The sequence below is a fragment of the Oncorhynchus clarkii genome, chromosome 26, assembly GCF_045791955.1.
Source record: "Oncorhynchus clarkii lewisi isolate Uvic-CL-2024 chromosome 26, UVic_Ocla_1.0, whole genome shotgun sequence".
Taxonomy (NCBI): domain Eukaryota; kingdom Metazoa; phylum Chordata; class Actinopteri; order Salmoniformes; family Salmonidae; genus Oncorhynchus; species Oncorhynchus clarkii.
The window spans coordinates 16,810,083-16,817,642 of NC_092172.1; positions in this window are offsets into that span (position 1 = coordinate 16,810,083).

Here is a 7,560-nt window from a genome sequence, read left to right on the forward strand (position 1 = left end):
TAAGTCTTAATTGAAAGGAAAAAACAAAGACCTGCAGACACGAGGCCCACCATGGAATGAGTTTGACATCCCTGGGATAATTTATCTGTAGATGCTCTACAGCAGGTCTCTCCAACCCTGTTCCTGGAGAGCTACAGTCCTAGCTTTTCGCTCCAACCCCAGTTGTAACTAACCTGACTCAGCCCATCAACCAGCTAATTATTGGAACCAGGTGTCCTATATATTAAGGTTGGAGTAAAAACCTACAGGACTGTAGCTCTCCAGGAACAGGGTTGGAGAGCCCTATCAGACTATCAAAATAAAGTGTGACCTATTTTTTATATTCCTGATGGTCTTCAATGCTGCAGAAATTGTTTGGTACCCTTCCCCAGATCTGTGCATTGACACAATCCTGTCTCAGAGCTCTACAGACAATTCCCGCGATGACATGCACTGTCAACATTGGGACATTATATAGACAGGTGTGTGCCTTTTCAAATCATGTCCAATAATTTGACTTTACTACAGGTGGACTGCAATCAAGTTGTAGAAACATCTCAAGGATAATCAATGGAAACAGGATGCACCTGAGCTCAATTTCAAGTCTCATAGCACAGGGTCTGAATACTTATGTAAATAAGGTATTTCAGTTTTGTATTTGTAATACATTTGCTAAGATTTAAAAATGTGAATTAAAATAAAATAACATTTAAAAAATGGTTTAAGCTTTGTTATTATGGGGTATTGTGTGTAGATTGATGAGGGAAAAACATGAATTAATCCATTTTAGAATAAGGCTGTAACGTAACAAAATGTGGAAGAAGTCAAGGAGTCTGAATACTTTCTGAATGCACTGTACATCCCATACATTCCTAAAGACGTCTGTGCCTATACAACCGTCTCAGAACCAGCCTGCTGTGCCCATTAAATGTACCATTTTCCAACAGTACAGACAAACTGACTGCAACACAAAAGGCTAATGATTTGCGAGTAAAAGCTGCCAATGGAAGCCTATTGAACTGCACTTTTCACTGCACAGGTCAGCAGTATACTGAAGTTCCCCAACCTAAGCTTATAATAGAAATGTTAAAATACGACTGATTCACCACCATCTCTACAGGACCTCTGCCTGGCATGGTGGGATGGAGATTGGCCTCAGACATAGAGATATACTGCTGAATCCACTACTACCTTACCCCCTCTGCTCAATTTAACATTCCCTGGTTAAAGATACTGTCGACACCTTTCTTTAAATATGCCCAGATGTGGCCAGCATACGTTTATGAGAGAGAGAAATTATATTTGTCATCATATTTTCAATTTATTTCTCTGGAGTGTGATGTGATGTGACATTTCAGATGATTGACAATGTGCACTGGAGTTTGAAGTTGAGTGGAGGAAGTTTAAAGATATTGCAGCAAGAACACATTCAGAGGGGCATGAAAATGAAATCCCGCACACCGATTTGCATAAGAGGTGCAGACAAAAATCCACATGCATCCACATGCACGAATGCACACTCAAAACTATTATTTTAACCAAACTGAAAATATCAGAGCAGAAAAACTGTCAGGCTTGCAGTATGGATGCACCCAACCTAACATGTTTGTTTCTACATTTGAAAATAGTTGAGTGCCTCTATGTAATAATTTGGAGTATCATCACATTAGATGAACTAAAACATCGACATCAAATTCCCAAAATATATTCCCAGTAATCCATGATACAGAAATGACCAAATATTCTCCAGTCCAGATGTGCATGGGTAAATAAATTGCACAAAACAGAAGCCCTGCGTGGCAGGAAATGGGCTCTGGCAAGGTGACGGAAGGCTGCTGTCTGATGAGTAATACTGTATGCTCTCTGGTTTGGTGATTTACCAGACTGAAGAGAGATGATTGGCTCTGGGACTGACGATACTGTGCTTGACTAACCATTACTGAATAGCTGAATGGGAGTGTTTCTCTGCTGCTGAAAGGAAATGAGCTAAATCCACTGAGCCCCACCTCTTGGCATGGGCAGCCAAGCCAGAACTGATGGTGTTGACTGTCCCAGTGCTGATAGGCTGGACACCTCAGCTTTAATGCAATCCAACATAGTAAAAGACTGTGTGTTCTCTTAGCCTAATGAGGGGGTAAATTCATCATCATTCCCATCAGTCCTTGCTCAGCGCCCGCCAGACAAATCTGTTTCTCCCATCCATTCATTATGCACCCTAGTTTCTGCCAGCTCCTCCCTAGCTTACACTCCCAGCTGATCACTATCAGGAAACAAATGAGAGAGAAATTAAAGTGAAGCAGATCATCAAAGGTCTGTGTGTGTAATGTCTACTTTCTTCTGGCGAGCGAAAGCTCTATAAAACAAATCAATTTAGGTCCAATCTGGGATCGTTTACCTGGGAGGCAAGACGAGAATAACTTTAATTTCTGTGTTGAGGTGTTTGGATTTGAAACTGGCACACTCCAATCTAATGAAAGGGAAGTAACTAAATCCCATTACATTAAAAGGATCCTTCATTTCTAACGGCCTATTTAAGACATTGGAATTACTGCAGAGGGACTTGTGAATGGCGGCATTGGATAACGTCCTACACTGGAGCAAAGGCCAGCTCAAAGTTCAGACTTCTAGAAGTGGTGTTAGGGTTTGACCTGTTCGGTTGTTATTAGTTCTTACTCTGTCACAAGCTCCCATTATGCTTCCATGATGCTCCCTATCCATCATCCCACCCGGAGCTTCTGTGCTCCAGACTGGACCTGAAGTCTCCCCTTGCTCTCTGAGCCCTAACAGAGCCATCACTACCCAAGGTAGAACGTTAGCCAGTAGAAGTCCATGGAGGACTTCTCTCTCTCAGCCTTCAGATAACAGCCTCTTGGACTAATTATGTTCTTTTTTAGATCAGTAGCCAGTCACGTGTCTCTGCTTCTCTTTGTGGACCTCATCTCTCCAGACGGCCCTGACTCATAATTGTGTCTGAGAGGAAGGATACAAAGCAAATGGAAATCTCTAGTGGGGGAAATGGATCAATCTGAACATTGATATAAGACACAAGCACTTATTTAGATTTCCTTATAGGAACTTTTTTAACAAGGAAAGTTATCAGGTGCATTGTTATGAAACCAATAACTAGCCTACTAATATTGATACCCTAGCTAAGTCTATGGGTCCTAGGCCTAGTTAACTGGTCTGAAACCTGATTTAAGGTGTGCATCTATGTGAGAAATCAGGGGACTGTGTTGTATGTACATGTGCCCAGGAGACAGCAACCTTACCTTAGATCTAGGGCCAGCTCAGTCTTGAGTTGACTCCTCCTGGGTCGGCTAGCCCAAACGGATTAGTGTTTGTTCAAAATGATGACCGAAATATATACATGTATATATACACAAAAATAAACTTAAAAGGACATTTCCAAAACAAAGGATTTCAACCCACATGGCCTCTAGTCTAGAACACCCGACCCTAGGAAACAGTGACTAGGGTCTGGTTTCAATGACTGATGGACTCTTTTGGACGATAAGGGGTAAATAAAACATTTCCGGGTGGGTCATCTTCAGACAGACAGCTCTCCTAACAAATCATGCGGCAGAGATGCCAGAAGGTTGTGACTCGAAAGTATCAGGTATGACCCAGATTCAGACAGTGTCGAAGAAACAAAAGTTTATTTCTAGTACAGGGGCAAGCAAACAACAGGACGAAGGCAGGCAGAGGTCAATAATCCAGAGAGGGTGAAAAAGGCCCAGAATGGCAGGCAGTCTCAGGGTCAGGGCAGGCAGAATGGTTAAAACCGTGAAGGACTAGAAAACAGGAGCAAAAACAGAGCAGGGGAACAAATGCTGGGGAACAAACAAACTCCTGGAAACAGGAGACAAAGGGCTGTAAGACATGGGTTTAACTCTGGACACTTGGAAGGTGTCCAGAGTGTCCTGGAACCAACACAAACTGTTGGCTGGTGGTGGGGTTGGCGGAGACCAGGCAGTGCAGAGTAGTTTCTAGGACTTGGTCTACTCACTCCAACTGGCCTTTGGACTGGGGGTAGAACCCGGACGACAAGCTGGCCAATGACCCAATGAGAGTGCAGAATGCCTTCCAGAACCAGGGCGAGAACGAGACGAGGGTGAGACGTCAGGAAATGGTAGGCCACCAAAAGTGTTGTCGCACAAAAGCCAGGGTCCGATGGGAGCCCAGGTGCAGGCAAGCCTGGAGGAATCGGCTCACTCCAGGATCGAGGAACAGGCCGTGTCAGGAACGAACATCTGGTTACCCCCCCACGGGGATCGGCTAGAAACGCTGTGCCTCATGAACCTGCTTCCCTTTTCGCCAGCTGAGTGCCGTTGGCAGGCACGAGGTGGGAAGGATGGACTCAGGTTCTGGGGTAGTAGCCGTGGGGCTATAGCAGTGCGACAGCACATCCGGCTTGACATCCTTGGATCTCGGCCGGTATGAGAGGGAGAAGTTGAACCGGGTGAACACTAGGGTCCACCTATCTTGCGCAGAATTGAGGCGCTTGGCGGTGAGGAGATATTCCAGGTTCTTGTGGTCAGTCCACACAATGAAAGGATGTTCCGCCCCCTCCAGCCAGTGCCTCAACTCCTCCAACGCCATCTTCACTGTGAGAGGCTCACGATTCCCCACATCGTAGTTCCTCTCCGTGGCGTTGAGGTGGTGGGAGAAGAAGGCGAAGGGATGTATCTTGAGGTCCAGGGCAAACCGCTGGGACAAGACAGCCCCACTCTAACATCTGAAGCATTGTCCTCCACCACAAAATGGCGTGCAGGGTCAGGATGAATCAAGATGGGAGCTGTGGTGAAGCGGTGTTTGCGATCCCGAATGCTCGGTCACCAGCTGGGGACCACGTGAACGGAACCTTGGGAGAGGTGAGTGCAGACAGGGAGGAAGCCAGTGTGCTGTAGCCCGGGATAAAGCGGCAATAAAAGTTGGCGAATCCCAGTAAACGTTGCGGCTGTACTCTGGACATTGGCTGGGGCCAATCCACCACCGCTCTCACCTTCCTGGAATCGATTGGTACACTCTCTGCAGCGATGATGTAACTCAGAATGGTGGAGCGATGGAATTCGTACTTCTCTGCTTTTACAAAAAAATGGTTCTCCAGGAGGCGTTGGAGAAGCTGTAGGACATGGAGCACGTGTTCTTGGGTGGAGCTGGAGAAGACGAAGATGTCATTGAGGTAGACGCAGACGAACCGGTTCAACATGTCACGGAGAACATCATTAACCAGAGCCTGGAACACAGCAGGGGCGTTGGTATGGCCAAATGGCATGAGCAGATACTCGTAGTGACCGCTGGCCGCGTTGAAGGCAGTCTTCCACTTGTCCCCTTCCCGTATCTGCACCAGGTAATAGGTATGCCCAGCTGACTTCAGGCAATGGGGTGGCAGAATTGGCTCCAGCCCATGATGGCACCGGCAGACCAGTCAATGAGGGGATTGTGTCGCTGGAGCCCGGAAAATCCCAATACCACGGGAACCTGAGGAGACTTAATGAGCAGGAACTGGATCGTCTCACTGTGGTTCCCTGACACACGCAGGTAAATAGGGTTGGTATTGTGGGTGAACCGGCCTATAGAGCGCCAGTCCAGTGCGCTAACGTCCATGGGAATGGAGAGGGGCTGTGTGGGGATATCCAGCTCGGAAGATAGGGTAGCGTCTATAAAGCTCTCATCGGCCCCAGAGTCGATAAGTACCCGGAGAGATTTCGACTGGTACCCCCACAGCAACATGACATGAAAAGGGATGCGAGTAAGGGGAGAAAAAAAAGTTCTCAGTATGGCCCACCAGAGTACTCGCCCCTACTGGTGAGCCTGGTCTTTTAGTGGACAGGTGGAGACGAAATGACCAGTAGTCCCCTAATACAGGCAGCTCTTAGTGTTCAGCTGGAGACAGCCTAGCTCTGGCTAGTTGCTTGGGCTCGGGAAGAGGTGGCTCTCGGAGGCTCTCGGAGGACTCGGGTAGCCTCTGGTTCTCTCTGCAATGGAGGCGTCGGGGACTTCCGGGATACCTTGGAGGCAATGTGGAATCCTTGGGCGAGAGAGTGAAATTGAATCTCCTCTCCTTCCTTCATTCCTGTAGTCGTCCATCGATCCTAATGGTCAAGGTGATGAGCGAGTCAAGATTCATCAGTAGTTCCCGGGCTGCAAGCTCGTCCTTTACTTCCTCCGATACTCAGGCGAGTGCCCTCCGGGACATCAGTTTTTGATGTACGCTATCCTCGAGGGAACGAAAATGAGGGAGGTACGGCAGGTTCCCGGAAACTCCAGCATAGTGCTCCGGAGGAGGTAAGCGGGGGATCTCGCGACACTGGAGTAGGCTGGGAGATCACCATTGTGGTAGGCTGCCTAACAGACAACCCACGGAATTGCTCCAGCAATGTGTTAACTCGGTCATGGCGTTCAGCCAAGGTCTGGAACCCTTCCATGAGACCACGAAGCAACTCCTCATGCCTTCCAATGGGGGCTCCTTGGGAGGAGAGGGCATTGCGGAGCTGGTCCGAGTCTGCTGGGTCAGTCATGGCCAGTTTGTACAATCAGGTTTCAGGTATGACCCAGATGATGACAGTGTCAAAGAAACAAAAGTTTATTTCTAGTACAAGTGCCAGCAAACGACAGGTCAAAGGCAGGCAGAGGTCAGTGATCCAGAGAGGGTGCAAAAGGCCCAGAATGGCAGGCTGTCTCAGGGTCAGGAAAGGCAGAACGGTCAAAACTGAGAAGGACTATAAAACAGGAGCAAGAACAGACAGGAGCAGGGGAACAAATGCTGGTAGGTTTCACAAAACAAAACGAACCAGCAACAGACAAACAGAGAACACAGGTATAAATACACAGGGAATAATGGGGAAGATGGGCAACACCTGGAGGGGGTGGAGACAAGCACAAAGACAGGTGAGAAAGTCAGGGTGCGACAAAAAGTTTTAGTGAATGTAGTTGATGTGAACTAGCCACTTGCAAAATGCCCTCATTAAAAATAACTTGTGATCTCCATCCTGCTAGCTACTATTTTGTATTTTATTCAAGCGGATAAGGTGGTGATGTAGTTCATCTAAATAAAATAAAATCAAGTGTTTATTTATACAGCACATTTCAGACATGGAATGCAATGTGCTTAACAGGAAAAAACAAATAAACAATGAAAATAAAAGCTGAAACAAAAATAAGATAAAAAATATAAAGAAGGCTACCTCTCCATGCCTCTTGGTCCTGGGCTTTGGGATAGTGAAAAGGCCAGTGCCAGAGGACCTGAGGGATCTACTGAGTGCATACTATAAAAGCATTTCTGACATGTATCGGGATTGGTTTAAAAACCAATAGAATCATCTTAAAATGTATTCTATAACTCACAGGTAGCCAGTGCAGAGACCTTAAAACCGGTGTAATGTGTGCTCTCCATCTGGTCTTGGTCAGTACCTGTGCTGCAGCATTCTGTATGTTTTGCAGTTGACCAATGGCTTTCTTGGGTAGACTAGACAGGAGAGCATTACAGTAGTCAAGCTGTCTTGTAATAAAATCATGGATGAGTCTGTATCAGCCTGAGAGAGAAACGGCTACACCGTGGCAATGTTCCTCGGGTGGTAA